The sequence below is a fragment of the Tachyglossus aculeatus genome, unplaced genomic scaffold (genome assembly GCF_015852505.1).
Source record: "Tachyglossus aculeatus isolate mTacAcu1 unplaced genomic scaffold, mTacAcu1.pri SUPER_6_unloc_5, whole genome shotgun sequence".
NCBI classification, from domain to species: Eukaryota; Metazoa; Chordata; class Mammalia; order Monotremata; family Tachyglossidae; genus Tachyglossus; species Tachyglossus aculeatus.
Genome location: NW_024044840.1, coordinates 79148 through 99317, shown reverse-complemented (window position 1 = coordinate 99317; position 20170 = coordinate 79148). Strand labels below are relative to the sequence as shown.

Below are 20170 nucleotides of genomic sequence, written 5' to 3'. Positions count from 1 at the left end.
CTGAAGGTAGTTGAATGGAAAGTGTAAGAAGGTGTATTGTGGGAAGAGCCCATCGATTTGAAGAGCTTGAAGAAGTGGCAGAAGTCTGGTTTGGGAAAAAAAAAAATGTTACTTGATGGGCAAGTAAAGTGGGGTGGAACAGTGAACAGGTTTTCTTGAGTTGGGTGGAGGGAATGACTTATAATGACATCATTTGGCAGAGAGCCGTGAAGTTCACACTCAAAAGACTTCATCTGATATTAATGGTCATAAGTGACTCTGCAAATTTCCAAGGAATGGAGTGCCACCATCCAATATGTTGATGAGAAGTGACTTGGTGTTCGGTGTAATAAATAAAAACAGCTAAACTTTTCAAAGAAACAGAAATGGTTGTCAAACAATACACAGTTTTGGAATGGAGTCTCAAGATAGACTTGGGCTTTTGTTGTCTTCTTCCCTTTCCTTTTACTCAAGCTATTCAAAAATGAAATCTGAAATTGAAATAAAAGAAAATATCAGAGACAATGATATATCTTTGTCAGGGAAAGAGTAAGACTCTAGGAAGTTAAAATGGTTTTCTTGGTTCCCTGCTTTTCATTCATTCAGTCATATTTATTGAGTGATTACTGTATGCATAGCACTGTATTAAGTGCTTAGAAAGTACAATTCGGCAACAGATAGAGACAATCCCTACCCAACAACGGGCTCACAGTCTAGAAGGGGGAGACAGACAACAAAGCAAAACAAGTAGACAGGCATCACTAGCATCAAAATGGTCAGTTAGAGCTGGGAAGTTCGGCCTCTACTTTGGATTTTTCAAACAAACCCAAAGGACCAATGCAAACACCAAGTCCGGCTCCTTTCCTTGATGGTCTGGAGAGAAATGAGAGGGGACGGAGAATGAAATGACAATGGAATACTGAATGGGAGGAAAGTTTTGTTCCGATCAGTCTCGGCCAGCGCTGAAGCATGAGAGACATGGTCCTGGTCGGCTTGATCTTCCTCCTAATGGGTGGTGAACTCTCTAAGTCGCTCATCTTCTGAAAGGATTTGGCTGTGTAGGAGCAAGAGTCGTTGTCGACCTGGCTGCCTCTTCGACTAATAACCCCATAGACGCCAGAGTCCAGGATGCTGAAACTTTTGCACAATGAAATGGAGCTCCTTCTGCTGCTGCAGGCAGAACTTAGGTGTTCCAGCTTGGAAATTGTTTTGTCCAGTTGAGCGATGAGATCGCCGTGGGTGGAGGTGTCGAGTTGGGATTTCAAGTGCTCCAGCTTGTCGACGAGTAACGTTTTCCATACTCTGCTGGGAAGAATGAAGTTCTGGAAGAGCCAGAAGACTTGGGCGGCGAGGCCCCAGAAGCCTCTCCTGAGCAGGTGTTCCACGCACTGCTCCACAGGCAGCAACGACAAATGTGACATTTTCCCAGTTGTGCGCAGGCAGAAGCACTTATTTCTGTGGATGGCCACGTCTTGAATATCTTTGACTTCAGTCCACAGCAGAACGTGGACACTCTAAGGCACGAAGATGTAAATACCCATATCGGACCAGGTCATCACACAGTGCTCACTCAATTACTAACCAAAACCTACTATAGTGTCCCCAGATTAAACAGCATCTGCCCAAACCCAGAAGGAAGGAGTGAAGCTCTGCACCAAGAGGTAGAACGCTCAGGTTTGGGTTCAACTACTTTTCTCTTCCCAGGATCAAGCCAAGGTTAATGGTGGATGTTGAAAGAAAGAGCCTCTTTCTTTGGGAGAATGTGGAGAGGCTGGCACACAGGTGACCTTACCTCTCCTTCACAGCATTCTGGCAAGCACTGCCGGGGCAGGAGAGCAACTGAGATCCAGACAGGTAATTACATGTCTTATCCAAGGTTACACTGCAAGTCAAAAGCATGTTTGGGCCTCTGACAGTAGGTGGGGAAAGGAGGCCTCAGTCCTTAATGGGGTACTGGAACAATTCCTCCTCTCCCATCCCCGTAATTCTTTTGATAGCATCTATCTTTCAAGTCACTTCCAAAAGAAGAAAGGAAATGTACAGAAGGATTTCCAGGTTTCTGAGAAGGAGAAGACCAATACTTTTCTTTTTGGAATCTGTTTCACAGGACTAAAATCATAGCTCTACTTTCCTAAGAATGGGACTTGAAAGACAAAAGGTGACAAGGAAGAGGGGGTGGATTTGTAACTATATGGTCACAGGAAGGTTGGAGGAAGAGGAGGAGCAGAGAAACAAGAAATCAATTTGGGGATCTTCCATGTTGCTAAGAAGCATATTGTGTGTTTGTGTGTGTGTATGTGTGTGTGTGTATGTGTGTTTGTGTGAGATAGATAGATAGATAGATAGAGAGAGAGAGAGAGAGAGAGAGAGAGAGAGAACCCGTAACCCTGCTATTGTTAGGCACATGAGCACCAGGCATAGTGCATGTTTGTAAGTGTGTTTGTATGCAGGTAGATTGCTGTTTGTGATATGGGGGGGGATGTGTGTGAGAGAGAGAGAGAGAGAAGAGAGAGAGAGAGAGAGAGAGAGAGAGAGAGAGAGAGAGAGGGAGAGAGAGAGAGAGAGAGAGAGAGGGAGGGAGATGGGAAGTTGAGAAGATTTCTATGTGGGAGTCATGCATTGGGGTGTTTTGTTCCTTGCAGACAAGCTGTGATTAATTATTTAATTAAATTAAATTCCATTGTTTCAAAAATGAAGATGATAGGATGTAGTACGGTGGGAAAAAACTGTGGATTTAATAATGATAAACAGTAGTAGCAAGTGTTGATAAAATGAAACACTTTTGGCTCATTACTTTGCAGAATTTGTATTATTGGCTACCATCACCACTTCCCCAGTTTCCTGAACTTGCTTCTACCCAAAGAGAACCTAGGTATCATATATTCCACAATCACTACCTTGTTCAATCAAGGACCATACAAACTACTCAAGTTCATCCTGAGAAATGTCTGTAGGGAAGCCCTGGACTCTGAAAGTGTTGGTACTGATTTTTTTTCCTGAATAGAGAAAACAAATTTTGGGCCCAGTTATTCCTGTATTTATATTTCCAGTAAAAGTACCATACGAATGAAGGAAGGCAATCAGTCACATGTGACTGAATTCATTCTTTTGGGTTTTTCTAGCCTCCCTGAATTTCAGGTCATTCTGTTTATGATTTTTCTTGTGATATACCCAATAGCCATTATCAGAAACTCCCTCTTAGTGTTGGTCTCCACTGTGGACCCTGCCCTTTAAACTCCTGTGTACTTTTTCCTCAGGAGTCTGTCCATTGTGAATATTGGTTACACCACTGTCATCGACCACAAAATGCTCACCAATTTCCTGTCTAAGAATTAAACTATGTCCTTTGGTGGCTGTGCAGCCCAGTTGTATTTCTCCTTCTTTCTTTGGCCCTCAGCATGTTGGATCCTGATAATGATGGCATATGACAGACAGGCCGCTATCTGTGACCCGCTCTGCTATTCACTCATTATAAACCGTAGGAGCTGTCTGCAGCTGGCACTGGCTTCCTGGCTAGCAGGGATTCCCATGGCAACAGTACAGACTGCAATGATGTTTACATTGCCCTTCTGTGGACCTAATGTAATTAACTATTTCTTCTGTGATAGCCCTCCTCTCTTATACCTGGTGTGCATGGGCACCTTTGCAATTGAAGTATACAGTGTAACTGGGACAGGGATAATCCTGATACACCCATTTGGAGTGATCATTGATTCCTACATCCGCAGTCTCATCAACCATCTCATCACCCTCCCCTGAGGGCCGTCTCAAAGTGTTCTCCACCTGTTCATCCAACCTCATTGTTGTCTCGTTGTTCTTCAGGGTTGTGGGTTCAACTTCATTCCGAGTCAAATCTTCCTACTCTCCTGAGAGCAAGAAGCTGCTTTCTCTCTCCTATTCAGTGTTCACACCCACGCTAAATCTCTTGATCTTCAAGCTGAGGAATCAAGAGGTGAAAGGTGCCTTGAAGAAAATTATGTGTAAAAGGATATTTTCCAAGGGTCTGAGAGGCTCTGATTTTTCTTATTGTGATACTAAGTCAGTGACAATGCTTGCACACCATTACCTGGCACATTCCCATCTTTATTATTTACTGTGGGCTCACTGTGTGCACAAAGTATTCTGGGATCTTGTAAAGGCCATGGAGAAGTGTCAGAGGCACATTCCTTATTTTCAGAATTATAATGGACATCACTAATGCTAACTCAGAAGGTAGAAGGCTAGCAAGAGATGGGATACCAAGACAGCAATACAATAAATTGGACATATTCTCAGTTAATGGTATTTCTTGAGAGTTTCAGGTGTGCAGAGCGTGAAGCTAAAGATTTTTAACATTAAAGAATTAATGATATGCTTTAATGTTCTATTGTTTGATATAAAAAGTAAGGAGAAAGGATCAGAAAAGTATGCTTCTAGAGTTCCTGCAAGTTGAAGACTGAATTGATTATTCATCCATCAGATATGTTCCGCTGTTCTTGATCTGCTCCTCTTACCAAGACCACTACACTGTTATTTCAGGGAATACTCCCTCATTTGCATTTAAACAGATACTAATATGTCTTAAAATCCAATTGTCAGGCCTGATCTTTTAAGCAAAACCATAAGGGAAGAGACAACTAATAACTGTTGGCATTCAACAAATCCCAAATCAGGTATTCATCTTGCTCCAAAAGGAAAAAAAAATCCATCCCTTTGAATAGTAACATCTACAAATCAACAGCTTATTCAGTTGCTTTTATGATCATTTTTAATGGTATTTGTTAAGTGTTTACTATGAGTGAGGCACCTTACTAAGCAATGGGATACATACAAGGTAATTAAGTTGGACACCATCCATATTCCATATGGGGCTAACAGTCTTAAATCCCAAAAAAGTGAAGTGTCTTGCCCAAGGTCATACTGCAGACTGTTGGCAGAGCTGGGATTAGAACCCAGATACTCTGACTCCCAGTCAGATACTCTGACTCCCAGACCCCTGGACTATCCAATGTCAGATTACTTCTCACTTCAGCTTCTTAGACCAGGTTGTTCCTATCATGTTTTGAGTGGGATTATCAAATGGTAGAGTGAAATGTGGCTGCTCAGCAGAGATATCTCAATGTCCTCAGACAGATCTCTTCCCTGGGAGATGAATGATGGCCCACAGAGGTTTGTGGCCACTGGGCAGAAAGATCTCAGTATTCTTGGACAGATCTCTGTCCCAAACAATGGACAATGGTCCACGTCAATGGTCCACTCCAATTTGTGGCCTCCTGGAGGAGAAATCTCAGTGTCCTCGGGTAGGTATCAGTCCAGGGTGATGTTCAATGGTCTGCATTGGTATGTGGCCTCCCAGTAGAGAGAAACCATCATCATTGGGCTGGTCTCTGTCCTGGGAGATGATAGGTGAACCACACAGGTTTGAGATTTCTCAAATGAAGAGTTACTAAGGATTTACAAGGTAGTTCTGAAGTCTGGTATTACAGGCTGAAAAGGTTTTAATTGATCTTTAACATCAACTCAAATTAAAACTAATTACTGAAGAAATAATGAAACCTAACATTGACAATTGGTCAGTTAGCAAAATCCTAAAAAGTAGGCCTAAAGGGAAGGACACCAAAGTGAGACTAGAGACCAAAGATTCAGAGAGATTACGAATTTAAGAAAGAAGCAACAAGCTATCTGTTCTGGAGACTAAAAACAGACTTTAGTGGTGACCAGGTAAATAATTGTGTGGAAAGTGAGTGATATTACCAGGACATTAAGCTTAGATTTTGTCCAACCTGACTGTCTTGTTTTCCCCAGCACTTAGTATAGAACTAGTCAAACAAGAAGTGCTTAACAAATACCATTAAAAAATCAGAAAGTAACTTCATAACCAAATAATCTTAATAGAGGACACAATATCACGTGAATGCTCAATTTTTCGAGATGGATTGGGTGTTGCAGGTTTTTAAATTATCATCAACTCCAACATGTACATTCCCTTCAACTTTAATCCCAGGAAGCAACCTCAGAAATCTGAAGCAATAACTCCCTATTCCCTATTTCTGAGAGGCATCCCCTCAGTTTTGATTGTCAGTTACTTTGGGTTACCTATGCCACTACTCAATTTAGAGTAGATTATTTTTCACTTCTTGGATTAAACCTGAAAGTATTATGGGAGAAGCGCCTTCCATGTTTGAGTTTGGGAAGTGAAATGTTTTCATAAGCTAAATTTGAATTTGAGATGAAGCTATCAGTGATGAAGAATTGTGCTATGTATAGAACCTCATGCCAACCAGCCATACAAATATATCTTTATGTCAGAATTAGAATGATCGGCTCAATGATGAAATTACAAGAGCCAGTGACAGTTGTGTTTGATGTGGGCAGGGAAGGTGTCTATCAATGCTGTTGTATTGTATTGACACAAGCACTTAGTATAACACTTCGCACACAGTAAGTGCTCAGAAAATACCAGTGTTGATTATGTCTCCACATGGGACTATGTCACAAATGATAATAATGATGGTACTTGTTAAGCACTTACTATGTGCCAAGCACTGCTCTAAACACTGGGGTAGATACAAGGTAATCAGGTTGTCCCACGCAGGGCTCACAGTCTTGATCCCCATTTTACAGATGAGGTAACTGAGGAACAGAGAAGTTAAGTGACTTGCTCAAAGTCACACAGCTGAGAAATGAAAGAGCTGGGATTAGAACCCAGAAACTCTGACTCTCAGCCTGTGCTCTTTCCACTAAGCTACGATGCTTCTCTAGGAACATTCACATGCCTTGGAGTGCCACAGGGTTGCTAAGGGGCTAATTACCAAGTGTAAACCAATAATTAAAATTGTTGGAAAGACGTTTTTTCAGTGTCTCACAGAGCACACAGATATTACATTGCCAGCTGACTGTCAAATCTCTCTAGTTATTTTGCTTATGCACATATTTCTTGTTTGTCTTGTGCTGTCGAAGCAGCGTGGCTCAGTGGAAAGAGCACGGGCTTGGGTGTCAGAGGTCATGGGTTCGAATCCCGGCTCCGACACTTGTCAGCTGTGTGAACTTGGACAAGCCACTTACCTTCTCTGTACCTCAGTTACCTCATCGGTAAAATGGGGATTAAGACTGTGAGCCCCAGGTGGGACAACCTGATCACCTTGTATGCCCCCCAGTGCTTAGAACAGTGCTTTGCACATAGTAAGCACTTAACAAATACCACCATTATTATTATCTCCAACCCATAGCAGCACAATGGGTACATCTCTCCCAGAATGTCCTACCTCCATCTGCAATTGTTCTGGTAGTGTACCCAAAGAGTTTTCTTGATAAAACTACAGAAGTGGTTTACCATTGCCTCCTTCTGAGCAGTAAACTTGAGTACCACCCTCGACTCTTTCCCATGTGGCTGCTGCCCAGCACAGCAGATTTTAGTGTTAACTTATAGGAGATTGCCTTCCACTTGTTAGCCACTGCCCAAGCTAGGATTGGAATGGATATGCCTCTGCTGGACTCTCCCTCCCATAGTCGTGACTTAGTACTGGAAACTCTCCAGGTGTGACTCTGAGAGTGGACAAAGTTCTAAGATATCATTTTTTAAAATTTCCTTCTTCACCTGTAGTGATTTACAATGCCTTAAAAAAGTTTTTTATAGAAATTGACGCAATAGCCCAGAGGAAAGTGTGTTAAATATTGCCTTCTCAACCAGAATATGTAGGAGGCAACACTAATAATCTATGACACCAAATCGATATTTATGGAAGTGGCTCTGAGAACCTTGTGACCCCATTTCCTTCTCAAGTACTCCCTTAGCTCTGATGTTTCCCACTTTATTGAGAGACTGTGATAATTTGGGACCACTCTTCTTGCTCTGCCTTTGGTTCAGATTTTAGCAGTCTTTTCACACTCATTTGCTTGGGGGGCTCACAACTGACCTGATCTAAATGAAATCTTCTAACCCCATCTCCCTATTACCGTTCCTCTCAAGACTCCTTGAGTGAGCCGACTACACTCGCTGCCTCGAACTCCTTTCCTCAAATTCTCTCCTGGATCCCCTCTGATCTGGCTTCCGTCCCCTTCCTCCACTAAAACCACTCTTTCAAAAGTCTCCAATGACCTCCTTCTTGACAAATCCAATGGCTCCTACTCCATACAATCCTCCTTGACCTCTTAGCTGCCTTCGACACTGTGGACCATCTCCTTATCCTCAATACATAATCCAACCTTGGCTTCACTGACTCCATCCTCTCCTCGTTCTCCTCTTATCTCTCTGACCATTCATTCTCAGTCTCCTTTGCGGGCTCCTCCTCCCCCTCCCATCCCCTAACTGTAGGGGTCCCTCAAATTTCAGTTCTTGGTCCCCTTATATTCTCCATCTATACTCACTCCCTTGGAGAACTCATTTGCTCCTGCAGCTTCAACTATCAACTCTATATGGATGGCACCCAAATCTAAATCTCCTCCCCTGTTCTCTCTCCCTTCTTCCAAACTCACATCTCCTGCCTTCAGGACATCTGTACTGGTTGTCCTCCTGCCACCTCAAACTCAACATGTCCAACACAGAGCTCCTTATATTCCCTTCCAAACCCAGTCCTCTCCCTAACTTTCCCCAACACTACAGATGACACAACCACCCTTCGCATCTCACAAGCCCATAACTTGGTGTCATCCTTGACTCTTCTCTCTTATTCACCCTACATATCCAACAGTCACCAAATCCTGTCAGTCTCACCTTCATAACATCACCAAGATCTGCCGTTTGCTATCCATCCAAACTGATACCACATTAGTACAATCTCTCATCCTATCCCGACTGGATTATTGTGTCAGCCTCCTTTCTGACCTCCCAACTTCCTGCCTCTCTCCACTTCAGTCCATACTTCACTCTGCTTGCCTGATTATCTTTCTAAGTAAACGTTCAGGGCAGGTCACTCACCATCCTCAGAAACCTCCAGTGGTTGCCTATCCACCTCCGTATTAAATAAAAAATCCTCACTATTGGCTTTAAACCTCTCCATCACCTTGCCTCTTCTTACCTCATCTCCTTTCTCTTATACATCCCAGCCCACACACTCTGCTCCTCTTGTGCCAACCTTCTCACTGTGCCTCGTTCTCACCGGTTTCACCACCAACCCCTGGCCCAAGTCCTACCTCTGGCCTGGAACACCCTCCCTCCTCAAAATCCGCCAAACAATCACTCTTCCTCACTTCAAAGCTCTACTGAAGGCACAACTTCTCCAAGAGGGCTTCCCAGACTAAGCCCCCTTCTCCTCAGTTCCCCTTCCCTTTTGCGTCACCTCGACTCATTTCCTTTGCTCTTCCCCCCTTTCCGTCCCAAAGAAATTATGTGTACATGTATATATCTATAATTCTATGTATTCATATTGATGCCTGTTTACTTTTTTTGATGTGTTTCCCCCCAGCTCGACTGTAAGCCCATTGCCCATTGCGGGAAGGGATTGTTTTTCTTTACTGCTGTATTGTACTTTCCGAGAACTTAGTACAAGTTCTCAGCACATAGTAAGTGTTCCAAAAATGTGATTGAATGAATGAATGAATGAATGACCATATACAAAATATACTCAATCCACAATGGAGTTCGTTTTATAGTCTTCCCTTCCCCACCACTCATTTCACTCACTCTGTCATTATATCTGAAGCAGCTTCTATGTTTGCCACACCAGTGGAGTTTATTTTGCTTCCTTGAGTTAGGGGGAAATGCTTGTAAGGTAACTCTAGAGTGTTAGGGGAGAAGTGGCTTCTTTCAGTCTCCTTCTGTGCTCCTATCCAGTCTGGGTTGCCCAACAGGGCAAGAAATTACCCCAAACTAGAATTGCAGCCACGCTCTTGTTTGATAGCTAATGGGTATTAGAAGGGTAGGCATTCTTTGTCCACTTATATATATACTTGCCTAACCTCCTTCCTCCATGAAGGAAAATAAGGTAATTTGGAAAGGCACTAGCTGGCTGTAGCCCCAATGATATTATTCTCCAAAATCCACCTGAGCAACACATTCTAACATATGTTGCTTCCCTATCTAACCCTCAAAATAAATAAATATAAGTTCATCTGACAAAGACCATAGCACCTAATTCTCTTGATGACCAAATATATTTTTCATGTTCAGAATAATTTGTATTTGTTTAACTTTTGATTTCAGGCTTAATTAAAACTGCAATCAAATATTGGCAAGCCGAATAAACACAAAATTTAAATTACATCATTCCCAGCTCTTCTAAAGTCTAAAAGGGACTTTATATGCTTGTGACTCAGGTGGCCCTGGGAATACAGCTGAGCTTCAAATATTCCACGCCTAAATGTAGCAAATGAAATACAACTGGCAACATCTTGTTGCCATCCATCTGGAGTTCTTTCCTCTTCTTACCAGAGGTAAGAAGGGGTTTGATTGGGATTTTGATTGTCAGAAATAATAGATGAGGTATAATAATGGAATTTATAGGGGAATCCTATCTCAAACAGATTCAAATGAATTAAAATGAATTTGCAGAACAACCTCTTAGTTTATTGATGTTGCAACTCTCAATCTATAAGAACTACTGTTAGGAAAGATGTTATTTTACTTTTCAGGGAAAGAAATCTCCATATTAGAATTGGAGATGTTGCTAATTTATGACATTGATTCCTTTTCATTGGCCTCATGAGCAGAGTCATTAGGTCAACACCCATAGTTGGGAGAGCTACCAAGAATAATATTAATTATGGTATTTTAAAATCATGATTTCTCTCTTTCTCTGCAGTCTCCTATGTCCTCCCGCACTCAGAACCTCTTTACATGGATGTTCCACCTATTCCTCAAACTTAACATGTCCACAACAGAAATCCTTATTTTCTCACCAATCCCTATACTCCCCATGACTTTCCCATCACTGTAGCTAGCATCACCATCTGCCCTGTCTCACAAGCCTGTAACCTCATCTCTTTCATTCACCCATATACTGAATCTGTCCCCAAATCCTATCAGTTCAATCTTCACAACATCACTAATATCCACCCTTTCCTTTCCATCCAAACTGCTACCATGTTAATCCAAGCACTTATCTTATCGTTACCGTGATTATTTCATCAGCTTCCTTGCTGTCCTCCTTGCTGCCTGTCCCTCCCCACTCCATACTTCACTCTGCCCCAGACCATTTTTCTACAAAAATGTTCAGTCCATGTTTCCCCATTTCTCAAGAACCTCCAGTGACTGCCTATCCACTTCTGCATCAAACAGAAACTCCATTCCATAGGCTTTAAAGAAATCAATCACCTTGTCCCCTCCTACCTGATAATTCTGATAATTGAATAGCCCAAAGCAAGATGATGTCTATGTGGTTATGATCCCATTGTTGAACCCCTCAATTCATAGCCTGAGGAACAAAGATATATTGGTTTGTCCTCAGAGAAATGAATGATATAAAATTGTTGTCCTAATATAGTTTATTATTTTTCATAGAATCTCTGACTATAGCTTTGAAAATTTTGTATGAGTAGAGATGGAAGTGCAGATCCATGACATATTTTTAAAGAAAAATTGAAAGATTTTAGTAGTAGATTGGCTGATAACAGTGAGAAATTTCCATTTTGCTCTTGGCTTGGAAGCCCAGGTTTTTAGGACTTGCTAAGATTTGACAGGAAAATCAATCAATCGATGATGGTTAGTTGGGTGCGTATAACATTCAGAGAGCTGTTTGAAATTGGATTTCTCAAATTGAACCTAATAAACTATTTGTAATACTCTTCATAAAACTGTTCATATCTTTCATAGCTGTACCTCCTTTGAGCACCTTCCACCTCTGTGTGAAAATGCAAGGATTAGACACAATGAAAATCAGCAGACATGGTTGCTTTTTTAAAGGAGGTTGCAATTTAAGTTGGGAGAAGACATGGACATGGAAAGGTCCAACTCTCAAAAGCTAGCGAAGTGCCTAATAACCCCAAATAAACCAATAGCAACAACTGAGATACAAGGCCCTCAGTAAATATGATTAAGTGATTGATCCAAACACAAGCACAAACAGCTAACAGCCTGCCCAGGAACTAAAGGTGATTCAATGTATGCCAGCATTCTAACCAAAACTGAAGTATACTTTCCTCTCATATTCTCTGCAAATAATCTTCTTGGTTACGAGTTAAAAATATCATAGCGTTTTGAGGATGCTTATTCCGATCCTTTCCATGATATTAAGGATATTCATTTTATTGTTAATTCTGGGAATAACATTGGGGATAGCATTATGCTTTTGGGATTCAGTCCCAGTGCAACACAGAACCTAATATACCCATGTTTGGATGGTTCCCTTTCAATCTTCTTAGAACTTGAGGTGAAATAAAGTATTAATGATAATAATGGTATTTGTTAAGCCCTTACTATGTGTAAGGCGCTGAACTAAGTCCTGGGGTCTATACAAAGAAATCAGGTTGGACACAGTCCCTGTCCCATGGAAGGCTCACAGTCTTAATCCCCATTTTACAGATGAGGTAACTGAGCCACAGCTAAGTCAAGTGACTTACCCAAGGTCACACAGCAGATCAGTGATGGAGCTGGGACTGGAATAATAATAATTATGATATTGCCTGTCTTATTGCTTTGTTTTGTTTTGTTTTATGTCTCCCCCCTTCTTGACTGTGAGCCCTTTGTTGGATGGGGATTGTCTTTATTAATTGCTGAATTGTACTTTCCAAGCGCTTAGTGTACTGCTCTGCATACAGTAAGTACTTAATAAATACACTTGAATGAATGAGTAAATAAATGAATATTTGTTAAGCATTGATATGTGCCAGGCATTGTACTAAGTGCTGGGGTATATACAAGTAAATCGGGTTGACACAGTCCCTGTTCCAATTAGGGCTCACACTTTCAATCCCCGTTTTAAAGATGAGATAACTGAGACACAGAGAAGTGAAGTGACTTGCCGAAGGTCACACAGCTGACAAGTGGCAGAGCTGGAATTAGAACCCATGACCTTTTGACTTCCAGGCTTGTGCTCTCTCCAATACACCATGCTGCCTTGCAATGTCAGGCAGGGTCTGTAAATTCCCAGAAATTGATCTAATTAGGTTTATTTATTGTTTAAGGTGCCTAATTGATCCATTAGGTTAAGTTTCTCCAATAACCAGTATCTGCAAAAATCAAATGAATAGAAATGCTGACTGTGTGCTAGACAGGTTTGGGAATCTATTAATAAATAAGGTAGTCAAGGGGATGAATTCAATTCAATTCAATGCTCCCATCGTGTTGATTGCAAGTTGTCTTAATCTTGTTTACCAAAGCAGGGAGTATATGTGATTGTCCATGGGTTTCTCATTTATTTCAACAAAATATCTACAAATTTAGTGAGTTGAATTATGCAATGCTGAGGCAATTCAATTCCACTGAACCTGGAGGCAAAGCTGATAAATTTCCAGTGAGAATCAGATTAGCTAAGGGACTTTGGGAACCAAAGAAATGGGAAAGAAAAAGAAAAGATGGTGCAGGAAATAATAATAATAATGGCATTTATTAAGCACTTAACTATGGGCAAAGCACTGTTCTATGCACTGGGGAGGTTACAAGGCTATCAGGGTGTCCCACGGGGGGCTCACAGTCTTAATCCCCATTTTACAGATGAGGGAATTGAGGCCCAGAGAAGTTAAGTGACTTGCCCAAAGTCACACAGCTGACAAGTGGCAGAGTCGGGAATTTGAACCCATGAACTCCGACTCCAAAGCCCGGGCTCTTTCTTCTGAGCCACGCTGCTTCTCCAATAAGAGATATGGACATTAGAATGCACGGATGCAGGAACCGTAAATATTCAAAGTCGTACTACTCCTCTAAGACTTTACTTGTAAAAACTGGAATTTATTTCATGTCAGTCATTACTACTGAAATGTAAGAAATGTATTTATGGAATTAGGAAGCTGAATATGTTACTTAATTTGTTCCTCTGACTTAATGCAAGGTCTCACTTAAAACTATCCCTGACAGAAAATAATTGGTGCTATTGTTAAATACTTCCAGTGGGGAGAAATTGTCCACTTATGTAATGCATAAGTACCCTCAGGAAATTTAAACTGCTAATCACGAAGGGTATTTTGTTGGGGATACTGATGAGGATTCCCCTCTCAGGGAAGCACCTGGAGAGTTTCCATTACTCCACCTGTCTTGGCTACAAGAGGGAGAGTCAAGTAGAGGCCTACACATTCAATTCCTAGCTTGAGCAGTGGCTAGTAAGTGGAAGGCAATCTGCTACTTAGAAGCAGCATTGCTCAGTGGAAAAAGCCCCGGCTTTGGAGTCAGAGGTCATGGGTTCAAATCCCAGCTCCACCAATTGTCAGCTGCGTGACTTTGGGCAAGTCACTTAATAATAATGATGGCATTTATTAAGCGCTTACTATGTGAAAAGCACTTTTCTAAGCACTGGGGAGGTTACGGGGTGATCAGGTTGTCCCACATGGGGCTCGGTCTTAATCCCCATTTTACAGATGAGGTAACTGAGGCACAGAGAAGTTAAGCGATTTGCCCAAAGTCACACAGCTGACAATTGGCGGAGCTGGGATTTGAACCCAAGACCTCTGACTCCAAAGCCCGGGCTCTTTCCACTGAGACATGCTGCTTCTCACTTAACTTCTCTGCGCCTCAGTTACCTCATCTGTCAAATGGGGATTAAGACTGGGAGCCCCCCGTGGGACAACCTGATCCCCTTGTAACCTCCCCAGTGCTTAAAACAGTGCTTTGCACGTAGTAAGTGCTTAGTCAATGCCATTATTATTATTAATGATGTTTATATAGCTATGATTCTATTTATTCTGATGGTTTTGACAGCTGTCTACTTGTTTTGTTCTGTTGTCTGTCTCCCCCTTCTAGACTGTGAGCCCATTGTTGGGTAGGGACCGTCTCTATATGTTGCCGACTTGTATTTCCCAAGCGCTTAGTGCAGTGCTCTGCACATAAGTAAGTGCTCAATAAATACGATTGAATGAATGAATGAATGAATGCTACAAATGAAAACTCACCCTTTCTGGGCAGCAGTGGCATGGGAGAGAGTCGAGGGAGGAGACTCAGGTTTACTGCATGGAAGGTGGCAATGGTAAACCGCTTCTGTGTTTTTACCAGCAAAACTGTATGGACACACTACCAGAACGATTGCAAACGGAGAGCGGGGCATTCTGGAAGAGATGTGTCCGTGGTGTCACTATGGGTCAGAAATGACTCGACGGCATAAGACAAGTGTTGAGGGTTGGGATCATGTATACCTATTCCAGTGTACTCTCCCAAGCACTTAATAGAGGGACTGCACTCAATAAATAGCATTAATTGATTGATTGTAACTTTATCTTTCTTTTTAAAGTCATTTTTGTTATCTTAACCTTAATGATTTTTTTTTCTACTACAATGTCTCCTTTTTTAAAAAACGGAATTCTTTCTGGAAGCTTTCCTATGAATTTTGGATACCCTTCTGTACTACTGTGTTCTAATTTAGTCTCCAATTTCATCTCCCAAAACAGAAGTGGCTGATAAACGGCTGTTGAAAATGAAACTGCTGTCATGGAATTCATTCTTTTTGCATTGACAAATGATCCATTGTCCCAAATCACCCTCTTTGGGCTGTTTCTAGAGACTTACATGGTCACCCTTTTGAGGAACATTATTTTTCTCTTAGCCACTTGTCCTTCACAGATGTGGGTAAGTCCTCAACCACCACTTCTAAGTTACTTGAGAACAAACCTTTGGAGAAGGAAAGTATTTCATTTATGGAGTGGGCTGTCTAATTCTTTATCACTACTATCTTTGGACCAGCTAAGTGCTCTCTTTTGACCATGATGGCATGTAATCAATACGTAGTCATCTGCCCCTGCTGGCTTATCCAAAGAGTACATCTATGAAATTGCATGTACTTAGGCTAGTAGGCCTCTATTTAGGAAATTTGTTAAACAATCTTAACCACATGTATTAAGTGCTTACCATGCACAGAACACCATATTAGGGAATTTTGTTTATTTATATTAATCTTCAGACCCAATGTTATCATCATTTATTTCTGTGATTTCTCCACCTTACCAAAGCTTCCCTGCTCTTGCAAGACATTTACAAAAATAATTCCTTTAGCTTTAGAGGTCCTTATAATTCTACCCACTTTGGGGTACCCCGTTACTTTTTCTTATAGATCCTATTGGCAAGTCTCAGAATAAAATTATTTGAGGGGTTGAAAATCTTTCAACAGCTGTGCCTCTCATTTGAAAACAGTCACTCAATCCGATGGGTCTTCAGCTACTAGGAACAGCCCTGGGCACACAAATGTCTGTTTTAGGTTCCATCCCTCATTATAAACTCTAGTCCATCTTGTTTTCAGACATCTTTCATAGTACATGCATGACCTTTTTGGAACGGAATCAGGTTCTTCCTATATTTCTCTCTAGTGTGTAAGCTTGTGGTGGGTATTAAATGTGTCCATTATATGGTTGTACTGTACTCTCCCAAGCACTTAGTTCAATACCATTCACGCAGTAAGTGTTAAAGTATTAATAATACCGAGAATAATAATAATATACATTGTATGTGTTAAACACTTAATCAATCAATCAATCAATCGCATTTATTGAGCGCTTACTATGTGCACAGCACTGTACTAAGCGCTTGGGAAGTACAAATTGGCAACACATAGAGACAGTCCCTACCCAACAGTGGGCTCACAGTCTAAAAGGGGGAGACAGAGAACAGAACCAAACATACCGACAAAATAAAATAAATAGGATAGAAATGTACAAGTAAAATAAATAAATAAATAAATAAATAGAGTAATAAATATGTACAACCATATATACATATATACAGGTGCTGTGGGGAAGGGAAGGAGGTAAGATGGGGGGATGGAGAGGGGGACGAGGGGGAGAGGAAGGAAGGGGCTCAGTCTGGGAAGGCCTCCTGGAGGAGGTGAGCTCTCAGCAGGGCCTTGAAGGGAGGAAGAGAGCTAGCTTGGCAGAGGGGCAGAGGGAGGGCATTCCAGGCCCGGGGGATGACGTGGGCCGGGGGTCGACGGCGGGACAGGCGAGAACGAGGTACAGTGAGGAGATTAGCGGTGGAGGAGCGGAGGTTGCGGGCTGGGCTGTAGAAGGAGAGAAGGGAGGTGAGGTAGGAGGGGGCGAGGTGATGGAGAGCCTTGAAGCCCAGGGTGAGGAGTTTCTGCCTGATGCGCAGATTGATTGGTAGCCACTGGAGATTTTTGAGGAGGGGAGTAATATGCCCAGAGCGTTTCTGGACAAAGATAATCCGGGCAGCAGCATGAAGTATGGATTGAAGTGGAGAGAGACACGAGGATGGGAGATCAGAGAGAAGGCTGGTGCAGTAGTCCAGACGGGATAGGATGAGAGCTTGAATGAGCAGGGTAGCAGTTTGGATGGAGAGGAAAGGGCGGATCTTGGCAATGTTGCGGAGCTGAGACCGGCAGGTTTTGGTGACGGCTTGGATGTGAGGGGTGAATGAGAGAGCGGAGTCGAGGATGACACCAAGGTTGCGGGCTTGTGAGACGGGAAGGATGGTAGTGCCGTCAACAGAGATGGGAAATTCAGGGAGAGGACAAGGTTTGGGAGGGAAGACATGGAGCTCAGTCTTCGACATGTTGAGCTTTAGGTGGTGGGCAGACATCCAGATGGAGATGTCCTGAAGGCAGGAGGAGATGCGAGCCTGGAAGGAGGGGGAGAGAGCAGGGGCAGAGATGTAGATCTGGGTGTCATCAGCGTAGAGATGATAGTTGAAGCCGTGGGAGCGAATGAGGTCACCAAGGGAGTGAGTGTAGATTGAGAACAGAAGGGGACCAAGCACTGAACCTTGGGGAACCCCCACAGTAAGAGGATGGGAGGGGGAGGAGGAGCCTGCAAAAGAGACTGAGAAAGAACGACCGGAGAGATAAGAGGAGAACCAGGAGAGGACGAAGTCTGGCACTTAATATGTGCCAGACACTCTTCTAACCACTGGGGTAGATACAAAATAGTCGGGTTGGTCACAATCCCAAATAGGGCTCAGAGTTTTAATCAATATTTTACAGATGAAGCAACTGAGGCACAGAGAAGAGAACTGACTAGGCCAAAGTCACACAGCAGACAATTGGCAGAGCTGGGATTAGAACGCATGGCCTTCTGACTCCCAGGCCCATGTTCTAACCACTTTGCCACGCTGCTCTACAATTAATATGATTCATTCACTCAATCGTATTTATTTAGTGCTTACCGTGTGCAGAGCACTTTACTGAGCTCTTGGGAGAGCACAATACAACAGTAAGCAGACACATTCCCTGCCCACAGAGAACTTAGAGTCTAGAGGTGGGGAGATGGACTTAAACATAAGTAAATAAATTTCAGATATATACATGAATTCGGTGGGGCTGGTAGGGAGGAAGAATGAAGGGAGCAAGTCAGGGTTATGCAGAAGGAAGTGGGAGACAAGGAAAGAGGCTCTTAGTCAGGATCAATCTCCCTGAATCTAATTAACACACCTTTCAGTAGAGAGACATTTTTAAGGGAATTAGTCAAATAATTACCCCGTTGATCTCTCATTGATTGAAAAAGTCCCCTTTTGTCTCAACAGAATCTATTTCTAGAATACCTCATGGCTGGCAGAAACCACAGCACCATGACGGAATTCATTCCTTTGGGGTTAACCAGAGATGCCACCCTTTAGGCCATCCTCTCTGTGACATTCCTCCGTATCTATATGGTAACCTTACTGGGAAATCTCAGTATCATCATGTTAATTAGGATCAGTTCCAAACTTTATACCCCAGTGTACTTCTTCCTCAACCATTTAGCTGCAGTTGATATTGGGTATTCCTCCTCTGTGACACCAGCAATGATTGGGGGCTTCTTGGCTGATGGCTACACAACGCCTTTGGCTGGCTGTGTTGTTCAGGTATTTTACATTGTGCCTTTTGGAACGGCTGAGTGCTTCCTGCTGGCTGCTATGGCTTATGACCCATACATAGCTGTGTGTATCCCACTGCTCTACTCTGTCAAAATGTCCAACAAATTCTGTGTCCTTCTGGTAGTTGATTCCTACATAGATGGTTTTGTGAATGCTGGGACATTTACCAGTTGCTTATTAAATATAAATTTCTGTGGGCCTAATCACCACTTTTTCTGTGATTAGTCTCCTTTAATGAAACTTTATTTCTTGGACATTTTGGTTATCAGAATCATTCCTTCTGTCTCTTCAGGGTCAATAATAGTGTTCACTATGCTTGTCATAGTCATTTCTTATGTATATATTGTCTTGAAACTCCTGAGGATGAACTCAAAGGAAGGGAGGCACAAAGCTTTCTCCACATGCACCTCCCACCTCACTCACTTTCATTCATGTGATGCTCAAATCCAGTTACTCCATAGAGCAGGACAAAGTGGTGTCTGTGTTCTACAATTATGATCCCCATGTGGAATCCTCTGATCTATAGCCTGAGGAACAAGGATGTTCAAGAGGCCTTTAAACAGGTGATTGAAAAGAAAAGGATTTCTTTAACTATAATGATGCATTGACACTGTTATAATGAGGGATTCATAATGAAGACAAGTTTCCAGGGTTGCTTCATTGACTTTTGCTGATGAACTTTTTAATCATTAATATTTATTAGAAGGTCACTTCATAACTCCCTCCTATCCCCAATGAAGGCCTAGAACTTATTCAAAATCAAGTAGAGCTTCAAGACATGAAGTTATAGAAAAAGCCCGATTTTAATAACATTGAAAATGCTCCCAAATATCTCTAAACCTTAAGCTATTCTCATCACCACTGCCATTGCCACAATCCTGAGAAGAATTAGGAGGAACAGCACAGTCTGTAGAATCCTGGGAAAATGAAACATGCTTCAGTTACAGACTTTAGTGAGCTGCAAATGTTTTTGCGACCTGTGTTTGAGATGCAACTGTCAATGAAGAATTGTCCGATGAATCGAACCTCATGTCAACCAATAATACAAATATATCCTTATGTCTAGAGAATTACAGTTAATGTGGGACATCAAAAAGCCTGTTGTTAGTAAAGTTTTTCTATTCTATGAGTTGTAGAAGATTGAGTCAGGTTTCACATAGCCCCAGTGGCAGACTGGCAAAGATGGTTCCATTAACATACTCTATGAAAGCCTTTTCTGGCCCACCTACTCTTCTCACTCAAATAATTCCTTTACCTTTAGAGCCCCTTACAATTCTATCCACTGTAGCTATCTCTATCCCAGTAGCTTTTTCGTATATATCCTGTTGCCCAGTC

The 20170-nt window shown here is 42.1% G+C and overlaps 1 pseudogene; it reads left to right on the top strand.

Moving 5' to 3' along the window:
- Positions 1-4163: 4163 nt before the first annotated feature.
- On the top strand, positions 4164-19443 carry LOC119922118 (annotated as a pseudogene).
- The last annotated feature ends 727 nt before the right edge of the window (positions 19444-20170 follow it).